Here is a 10,780-nt window from a genome sequence, read left to right as displayed (position 1 = left end):
AGCATTCGTGCGATTTCTTCCCCTAGACAGACACGTTGGGCCTGCACTTGTCGGAGCATTGCAAAGACGAGCGCTCTGGTTCGCAGGAGCCTGAGAAGAACATCTCGTACGAAACCCGTTCCCCCAAAAATGCTCGAATCACAAATGCTCGCAGCAGGGACGTAATGCAAAGATGTACACCGCGCACGCGACCGAGTAAGGACACTCAGAGACATCCATTTCCCAGGCATATGCCCCCTACACGCTTTTTGGTGCACCCCGTACAAACGGCCATACTTCAACAAGCCCTCCCAGAATTTCGCATCTGAAGAGAGAGATGAAACGCCTTGGGCCTTTTGTCCACACAATGCAAACACCGAACGCTCTCTTTAGGGGGGGAGCTGAAGAAGAGTATCTCCCGCGGAACCCACGAGCCGCAGCCGTTCGGATTGTCGCACAGGGCAGGACAGGGCATGGAGAGTTTCCGCATCCAAACAAAAATTATCGGTAATACTCTACGCTTCTACTGGCCCGGACCACAAAGGCTGTCACGACAGAGTGCCATGCACTTCTGTAGGATGAGACAGTGAAGAGGCGAGCATGCACCGAGAACGCACTAGCGAATAAATTATGCGGCAACCAAACCTTTCGCCGGCCCCCCTCTCAATCCCAAGGCTCTACCGATCGGCAAAAACTTAGGGTGGAGAGTGGACCCTTGATGAAATTAGGGACGTCGAGCAATGCACCCGTGCAACCAAACCACCTCTTTCCTTCTTGCCGTCCGGGCAGGATAAAAATGCGATGATAGAACGTGCCAATGAGACGGAGCCCTTGGCTAAAAGATACAACTCCATACACACTCAGCAACAAGCGCATCTTAGAATCGAACACCAAATGTGCAGTGTGTTGCAAGCCGTGCAGACACCTACATATAGGGTATATCCATCAAAACAAAGCGACAAGTACTTCCCACCAGCTCCGCCATTGCGATTACCGAATGGGATAATACTCACCGCCACAGATTAATGACCATCATTACCGTCTCGGAATAGATACAAGCACATCGAGCTTCATCCGATCAGCTGGATGAATTTCACCTTGAAGGGGCCCAATCCAAAAGTTCCGGAGGTCATCTCCTGGAACTCTCGAGAACAAGGCCCATCTTACATGCAAACTCTGCTACTGCGCAAACATAGGTTGCAATTAAAGAGAAATTGCAAGGCCGTCACAATGGCCCGAGGCCAATGCTCCGACTAAGTCAATTTTCTCTTGCAATCACCATGCCGCCGTTCACAGAGAGATCTCCCCCATTCACTTGTGACGCGACGCACAATCCAAGGGCTAGACGCGAGCTCGCCCTTGAAAGGCCACTTTCCAAGGCATCCCCCGATGACACATTGGAACGACAACCGCTGTCGAACCATTTCCCAATGTTGTGCCGATCGAGTTGGCACAGAGCCGCTAGACGAGGGCTCCCGTTTTAGATCGAGTTTTAAAATCACCAAGAAGACGCAGTGAGGGCTGGCAACCGCTGCCAAACCTTTTTCCGAAATTGCGCCAGCTGAGTGACAAGAAAACATGATGTAAAGGAGAGTCCAGGAATAGCACCACCCTCGAAGGTGGGCTTCATGCCCTTCTAATTGATTCAACGTCGGCGTCCACCGTTTCAAAATCCGACATATCCATCCGCCCTGACAGCGGCGTTGAATCAATGAGCTGGGCACGGGAGAGGCTCGCGGCAACCACCTCTCCCATTGTAGCCGCGATAGGCTCGCAAAAAATTTTGCTAGAGCGCCAAGTACCCACCTCATTGCTATAGACAAGGGCTCGCCATTAGATCAACTTCGAAATCGCATAACGGATGCGGTGTAGAATGGCAACCGCTGCCAAGTCTCTTCCGTAATTGCGTCGGTCGAGTGATCGAAGAAGGTGATCTAAGAGAGGGTCCAAGCGTGTAGGCATTCGTTGGGGGATTCGCGCCGATGGAAAAAATTTGTGCAATACCCGAGCAACACCGGACGGAGGTGCAAGACGAGGGCTCCCGTTTTAGATCGAGTTTTAAAATCACCAAGTAGACGCGGTGAGGGGCTGGCAACCGCTGCCAAACCTTTTTCCGAAATTGCGCCAGCTGAGTGACAAGAATACATGATCTAAAGGAGAGTCCAGGAATAGCACCCTCGAGGGTGGGCTTCATGCCCCTCTAATTGATTCAGCGTCGCCGTCCACCGTTTCAAAATCCGACATTTCCATCCGCCCTGACAGCGGCGTTGAATCAATGAGGAGGGCACGGGAGAGGCTCGCGGCAACCACCTCTCCCATCGTAGCCGCGATAGGCACGCAAAAAATTTTGCTCGAGCGCCAAGCACCCACCTCATGCCTAGAGACAAGGGCTCGCCATTAGATCAAAACTTCGAAATCGCTGAACAGACGCGCTGTAGAATGGCAACCGCTGCCAAGTCTCTTCCGTAGTTGCGTCGATCGAGTGATCGAAGAAGGTGATCTAAGAGAGGGTCCAAGCGTAGGCATTCGTTGGGGGATTCGCGCCGATGGCATAAATTTATGCATTACCCGAGCAACATCGGACGGAGGTGCTAGACGAGGGCTCCCGTTTTAGATCGAGTTTTAAAATCACCAAGTAGACGCGGTGAGGGCTGGCAACCGCTGCCAAACCTTTTTCCGAAATTGCGCCAGCTGAGTGACAAGAAAACATGATCTAAAGGAGAGTCCAGGAATAGCACCCTCGAGGGTGGGCTTCATGCCCCTCTAATTGATTCAACGTCGCCGTCCACCGTTTCAAAATCCGACATATCCATCCGCCCTGACAGCGGCGTTGAATCAATGAGGGGGGCACGGGAGAGGCTCGCGGCAACCACCTCTCCCGTTGTAGCCGCGATAGGCACGCAAAAAATTTTTCTAGAGCGCTTAGCACCCACCTCATGCCTAGAGACAAGGGCTCGCCATTAGATCAACTTCGAAATCGCTGAACAGACGCGCTGTAGAATGGCAACCGCTGCCAAGTCTCTTCCGTAGTTGCGTCGGTCGAGTGATCGAAGAAGGTGATCTAAGAGAGGGTCCAAGCGTAGGCATTCGTTGGGGGATTCGCGCCGATGGCATAAATTTATGCAATACCCGAGCAACACCGGACGGAGGTGCTAGACGAGGGCTCCCGTTTTAGATCGAGTTTTAAAATCACCGAGTAGACGCGGTGAGGGCTGGCAACCGCTGCCAAACCTTTTTCCGAAATTGCGCCAGCTGAGTGACAAGAAAACATGATCTAAAGGAGAGTCCAGGAATAGCACCCTCGAGGGTGGGCTTCATGCCCCTCCAATTGATTCAACGTCGCCGTCCACCGTTTCAAAATCCGACATATCCATCCGCCCTGACAGCGGCGTTGAATCAATGAGGGGGGCACGGGAGAGGCTCGCGGCAACCACCTCTCCCGTTGTAGCCGCGATAGGCACGCAAAAAATTTTGCTAGAGCGCCAAGCACCCACCTCATGCCTAGAGACAAGGGCTCGCCATTAGATCAACTTCGAAATCGCTGAACAGACGCGCTGTAGAATGGCAACCGCTGCCAAGTCTCTTCCGTAGTTGCGTCGGTCGAGTGATCGAAGAAGGTGATCTAAGAGAGGGTCCAAGCGTAGGCATTCGTTGGGGGATTCGCGCCGATGGCATAAATTTATGCAATACCCGAGCAACACCGGACGGAGGTGCTAGACGAGGGCTCCCGTTTTAGATCGAGTTTTAAAATCACCGAGTAGACGCGGTGAGGGCTGGCAACCGCTGCCAAACCTTTTTCCGAAATTGCGCCAGCTGAGTGACAAGAAAACATGATCTAAAGGAGAGTCCGGGAATAGCACCCTCGAGGGTGGGCTTCATGCCCCTCTAATTGATTCAACGTCGCCGTCCACCGTTTCAAAATCCGACATATCCATCCGCCCTGACAGCGGCGTTGAATCAATGAGGGGGGCACGGGAGAGGCTCGCGGCAACCACCTCTCCCCTTGTAGCCGCGATAGGCACGCAAAAAAATTTTGCTAGAGCGCCAAGCACCCACCTCATGCCTAGAGACAAGGGCTCGCCATGAGATCAACTTCGAAATCGCTGAACAGACGCGCTGTAGAATGGCAACCGCTGCCAAGTCTCTTCCGTAGTTGCGTCGGTCGAGTGATCGAAGAAGGTGATTTAAGAGAGGGTCCAAGCGTAGGCTTTCGTTGGGGGATTCGTGCCGATGGCATAAATTTATGCAATACCCGAGCAACACCGGACGGAGGTGCTAGACGAGGGCTCCCGTTTTAGATCGAGTTTTAAAATCACCGAGTAGACGCGGTGAGGGATGGCAACCGCTGCCAAACCCTTTTCCGAAATTGCGCCAGCTGAGTGAGAAGAAAACATGATCTAAAGGAGAGTCGAGGAATAGCACATCCGGGGTGGGCTCCATGCCCCTCTAATTGATTCAACGTCGGCGTCCACCGTTTCAAAATCCGACATATCCATCCGCCTTGACACCGGCGTTGAATCAATGAGAGGGGCACGGGAGAGGCTCGCGGCAACCACCTCTCCTATATAAGCTATTAGTGCGAAGCTCGCTCTGCATTAGAAATTAGCGAACACACCGACATCTGCCTTAAAAATCCAAATCCTTTAAAATTCCTACCAAACAGCCATTCACGACCCAATTTTTTATGGGGTCGGCAGAGGAGCAAAAGATTGTCATCGGTTAGGAGATGTGAGTTCATGGAGCCGAGGGACTGAAATGGTCATCGAGCTCATCCGATCAACTGGATGAATTTCACCTTGAAGGGGCCCCCAATCCAAAAGTTCCGGAGGTCATCTCCTGGAACTCTCGACAACAAGGCCCATCTTACATGCAAACTCTGCTACTGCGCAAACATAGGTTGCAATTAAAGAGAAATTGCGAGGCCGTCACAATGGCCCGAGGCCAATGGCTCCGACTAAAGTCAATTTTCTCTTGCAATCACCATGCCGCCGTTCACAGAGAGATCTCCCCATTCACTTGTGACGCGACGCACAATCCAAGGTCTAGACGCGAGCTCGCCCTTGAAAGAAAGACCACTTTCCAAGACATCCCCCAATGACACATTGGAACGTAAACCGCTGTCGAACCATTCCCAATGTTGTGCCGATCGAGTTGGCACAGAGGCGACCTTAGGGAGCTCCCGCATAGCAATCGGGATGTGCTTTCGTGCCCATCTCTCACAAAAACCAATGTCAGCTGTGGACAAATTTGGAATCCAAGGGCTCGCATCCATCGATATCGTCGGCACTGGGTCTATATATTCAAAGGCCACGGAGAGGTTCCGATAAGAGAAGCTCCCCTGCTCGCTCGCACAAACATCCCAAATTCTAGACACAAGCTCCCGCCCTTAGCATCGCTCTCCAGATCACCGCAATGACACATTGGAACGACAACCGCTGTCGAACAACTCCCAAAATTGTGGCAATGGAGTGAGAAAGAAGAGCAACTTTGGGGAGCTGCGCATAGCAAACGGGCTGTGCTGCTGCTTCATTCCGCTCTTATATAGGATCCGAAATCGTTGATTTCGTTTGGAATCCGAGGCTACATTCGTCCTTGCTCAAACAAGCAATGGCTCTTCTAATCGAATGGCCACGGGGAGCTTCCGATAACAAAGGCTCCCTTGTCACTCGTGATGCGCAGGCCAACTGCTAGACGACGGGTCACCCTTCAGATCGCTGCCCAGGCAACCACCACAACGGCACCATTGGAACGACAACCGCTGCCAAACCATTCTGAAAATTTTGTGCCAAAGAAGTTGTTGCGTAGAGAACGACTCTGGGGGGCGAGCCCTCGCATAGCAAAATCGGGATGGCTTCACGGCCCTCCCAATAGAAACGATGCTGGTGCCAATATTCCAAAAATCCGAATAACGTGTCTTTCGCGAACACCAGCACTGATTTCTATTGGGGAGGGTCGACGAGAACTTTTGGTACCAAAGCTCCCATTGTAGCCGCGATAGGCACACAAAAAATTGCTAGAGCCCCAAGCACCCACCTCATGGCTAGACAAGGGCTCGCCATTAGTAGATCAACTTCGAAATCGCTGAACAGACGCGCTGTGGAATGGCAACCGCTGCCAAGCCTCTTCCGTAATTGCGTCGGTCGAGTGATCGAAGAAGGTGACCTAAGAGAGAGTCCAAGGCTAGGGATTCGTTGGGGGTTTCGCGCCGATAGCAAAAAATTATGCAATACCCGAGCAACACCGGACGGAGGTGCTAGACGAGGGCTCCCGTTTTAGATCGAGTTTTAAAATCACCAAGTAGACGCGGTGAGGGCTGGCAACCGCTGCCAAACCTTTTTCCGAAATTGCGCCAGCTGAGTGACAAGAAAACATGATCTAAAGGAGAGTCCAGGAATAGCACCCTCGAGGGTGGGCTTCATGCCCCTCTAATTGATTCAACGTCGCCGTCCACCGTTTCAAAATTTGACATATCCATCCGCCCTGACAGCGGCGTTGAATCAATGAGGGGGGCACGGGAGAGGCTCGCGGCAACCACCTCTCCCGTTGTAGCCGCGATAGGCACGCAAAAAATTTTGCTAGAGCGCCAAGCACCCACCTCATGGCTAGAGACAAGGGCTCGCCATTAGATCAACTTCAAAATCGCTGAACAGACGCGCTGTAGAATGGCAACCGCTGCCAAGTCTCTTCCGTAGTTGCGTCGGTCGAGTGATCGAAGAAGGTGATCTAATAGAGGGTCCAAGCGTAGGCATTCGTTGGGGGATTCGCGCCGATGCCATAAATTTATGCAATACCCGAGCAACACCGGACGGAGGTGCTAGACGAGGGCTCCCGTTTTAGATCGAGTTTTAAAATCACCGAGTAGACGCGGTGAGGGCTGGCAACCACTGCCAAACCTTTTTCCGAAATTGCGCCAGCTGAGTGACAAGAAAACATGATCTAAAGGAGAGTCCAGGAATAGCACCCTCGAGGGTGGGCTTCATGCCCCTCTAATTGATTCAACGTCGCCGTCCACCGTTTCAAAATCCGACATATCCATCCGCCCTCACAGCGGCGTTGAATCAATGAGGGGGGCACGGGAGAGGCTCGCGGAAACCACCTCTCCCGTTGTAGCCGCGATAGGCACGCAAAAACATTTTGCTAGAGCGCCAAGCACCCACCTCATGCCTAGAGACAAGGGCTCGCCATTAGATCAACTTCGAAATCGCTGAACAGACGCGCTGTAGAATGGCAACCGCTGCCAAGTCTCTTCCGTAGTTGCGTCGGTCGAGTGATCGAAGAAGGTGATCTAAGAGAGGGTCCACGCGTAGGCATTCATTGGGGGATTCGCGCCGATGGCATAAATTTATGCATTACCCGAGCAACACCGGACGGAGGTGCTAGACGAGGGCTCCCGTTTTAGATCGAGTTTTAAAATCACCAAGTAGAAGCGGTGAGGGCTGGCAACCGCTGCCAAACCTTTTTCCGAAATTGCGCCAGCTGAGTGACAAGAAAACATGATCTAAAGGAGAGCCCAGGAATAGCACCCTCGAGGGTGGGCTTCATGCCCCTCTAATTGATTCAACGTCGGCGTCCACCGTTTCAAAATCTGACATATCCATCCGCCCTGACAGCGGCGTTGAATCAATGAGGGGGGCACGGAAGAGGCTCGCGGCAACCACCTCTCCCGTTGTAGCCGCGATAGGCACGCAAAAAATTTTGCTAGAGCGCCAAGCACCCACCTCATGGCTAGAGACAAGGGCTCGCCATTAGATCAACTTCGAAATCGCTGAACAGACGCGCTGTAGAATGGCAACCGCTGCCAAGTCTCTTCCGTAGTTGCGTCGGTCGAGTGATCGAAGAAGGTGATCTAAGAGAGGGTCCAAGCGTAGGCATTCGTTGGGGGATTCGCGCCGATGACATAAATTTATGCAATACCCGAGCAACACCGGACGGAGGTGCTAGACGAGGGCTCCCGTTTTAGATCGAGTTTTAAAATCACCGAGTAGACGCGGTGAGGGCTGGCAACCGCTGCCAAACCTTTTTCCGAAATTGCGCCAGCTGAGTGACAAGAAAACATGATCTAAAGGAGAGTCCAGGAATAGCACCCTCGAGGGTGGGCTTCATGCCCCTCTAATTGATTCAACGTCGCCGTCCACTGTTTCAAAATCCGACATATCCATCCGCCCTGACAGCGGCGTTGAATCAATGAGGGGGGCACGGGAGAGGCTCGCGGCAACCACCTCTCCCCTTGTAGCCGCGATAGGCACGCAAAAAAATTTTGCTAGAGCGCCAAGCACCCACCTCATGCCTAGAGACAAGGGCTCGCCATGAGATCAACTTCGAAATCGCTGAACAGACGCGCTGTAGAATGGCAACCGCTGCCAAGTCTCTTCCGTAGTTGCGTCGGTCGAGTGATCGAAGAAGGTGATCTAAGAGAGGGTCCAAGCGTAGGCATTCGTTGGGGGATTCGCGCTGATGGCATAAATTTATGCAATACCCGAGCAACACCGGACGGAGGTGCTAGACGAGGGCTCCCGTTTTAGATCGAGTTTTAAAATCACCTAGTAGACGCGGTGAGGGCTGGCAACCGCTGCCAAACCTTTTTCCGAAATTGCGCCAGCCGAGTGACAAGAAAACATGATCTAAAGGAGAGCCCAGGAATAGCACCCTCGAGGGTGGGCTTCATGCCCCTCTAATTGATTCAACGTCGCCGTCCACCGTTTCAAAATCCGACATATCCATCCGCCCTGACAGCGGCGTTGAATCAATGAGGGGGGCACGGGAGAGGCTCGCGGCAACCGCCTCTCCCGTTGTAGCCGTGATAGGCACGCAAAAAATTTTGCTAGAGCGCCAAGCACCCACCTCATGGCTAGAGACAAGGGCTCGCCATTAGATCAACTTCGAAATCGCTGAACAGACGCGCTGTAGAATGGCAACCGCTGCCAAGTCTCTTCCGTAGTTGCGTCGGTCGAGTGATCGAAGAAGGTGATCTAAGAGAGAGTCCAAGTGTAGGCATTCGTTGGGGGATTCGCGCCGATGGCATAAATTTATGCAATACCCGAGCAACACCGGACGGAGGTGCTAGACGAGGGCTCCCGTTTTAGATCGAGTTTTAAAATCACCGAGTAGACGCGGTGAGGGCTGGCAACCGCTGCCAAACCTTTTTCCGAAATTGCGCCAGCTGAGTGACAAGAAAACATGATCTAAAGGAGAGACCAGGAATAGCACCCTCGAGGGTGGGCTTCATGCCCCTCTAATTGATTCAACGTCGCCGTCCACCGTTTCAAAATCCGACATATCCATCCGCCCTGACAGCGGCGTTGAATCAATGAGGGGGGCACGGGAGAGGCTCGCGGCAACCACCTCTCCCGTTGTAGCCGCGATAGGCACGCAAAAAGTTTTGCTAGAGCGCCAAGCACCCACCTCATGCCTAGAGACAAGGGCTCGCCATTAGATCAACTTCGAAATCGCTGAACAGACGCGCTGTAGAATGGCAACCGCTGCCAAGTCTCTTCCGTAGTTGCGTCGGTCGAGTGATCGAAGAAGGTGATCTAAGAGAGGGTCCAAGCGTAGGCATTCGTTGGGGGATTCGCGCCGTTGGCATAATTTTATGCAATGCCCGAGCAACACCGGACGGAGGTGCTAGGCGAGGGCTCCCGTTTTAGATCGAGTTTTAAAATCACCAAGTAGACGCGGTGAGGGATGGCAACCGCTGCCAAAACCTTTTTCCGAAATTGCGCCAAGCTGAGCGAGAAGAAAACATGATTTAAAGGAGAGTCGAGGAATAGCACATCCAGGGTGGGCTTCATGCCCCTCTAATTGATTCAACGTCGGCGTCCACCGTTTCAAAATCCGACATATCCATCCGCCTTGACACCGGCGTTGAATCAATGAGAGGGGCACGGGAGAGGCTCGCGGCAACCACCTCTCCTATATAAGCTATTAGTGCGAGGCTCGCTCTGCATTAGAAATTAGCGAACACATCGACATCCGCCTTGAAAATCCAAATCCTTTAAAATTCCTACCAAACAGCCATTCACGACCCAATTTTTTATGAGGTCGGCAGAGGAGCAAAAGATTGTCATCGGTTGGGAGATGTGAGTTCATGGAGGCGAGGGACTGAAATGGTCATCGAGCTGGATGAATTTCACCTTGAAGGGGCCCAATCCAAAAGTTCCGGAGGTCATCTCCTGGAACTCTCGAGAACAAGGCCCATCTTACATGCAAACTCTGCTACTGCGCAAACATAGGTTGCAATTAAAGAGAAATTGCGAGGCCGTCACAATGGCCCGAGGCCAATGGCTCCGACTAAGTCAATTTTCTCTTGCAATCACCATGCCGCCGTTCACAGAGAGATCTCCCCATTCACTTGTGACGCGACGCACAGTCCAAGTGCTAGACGCGAGCTCGCCCTTGAAAGAAAGACCACTTTCCAAGACATCCCCCATTCAGTGAAAGAAAGACCACTTTCCAAGACATCCCCCGATGACACATTGGAACGACAACCGCTGTCGAACCATTCCCAATGTTGTGCCGATCGAGTTGGCACAGAGGCGACCTTAGGGAGCTCCCGCGTAGCAATCGGGATGTGCTTTCATACCCATCTCTCACAAAAACCAATCTTAGCTGTGAACAAATTTCGCCGCAATGACACCCATTGGAACGACGACCGCTGTCGAACAACTCCCGAATTTGTGCCCCGATGGAGTGAGAAAGAATAGCAACTTTGGGGAGCCACGCATCGCAAACGGGCTGCTGCTTCATTCCGCTCTTGTATATAGATCCGATGTCGTTGATTTCGTTTGGAATCCGAGGCTGCATT

The sequence above is a fragment of the Cupressus sempervirens genome, chromosome 1 (assembly GCF_028749045.1).
Source record: "Cupressus sempervirens isolate cs-2001-9-10 chromosome 1, ASM2874904v1, whole genome shotgun sequence".
NCBI classification, from domain to species: domain Eukaryota; kingdom Viridiplantae; phylum Streptophyta; class Pinopsida; order Cupressales; family Cupressaceae; genus Cupressus; species Cupressus sempervirens.
Note: the sequence above shows the minus strand (reverse complement) of the source record.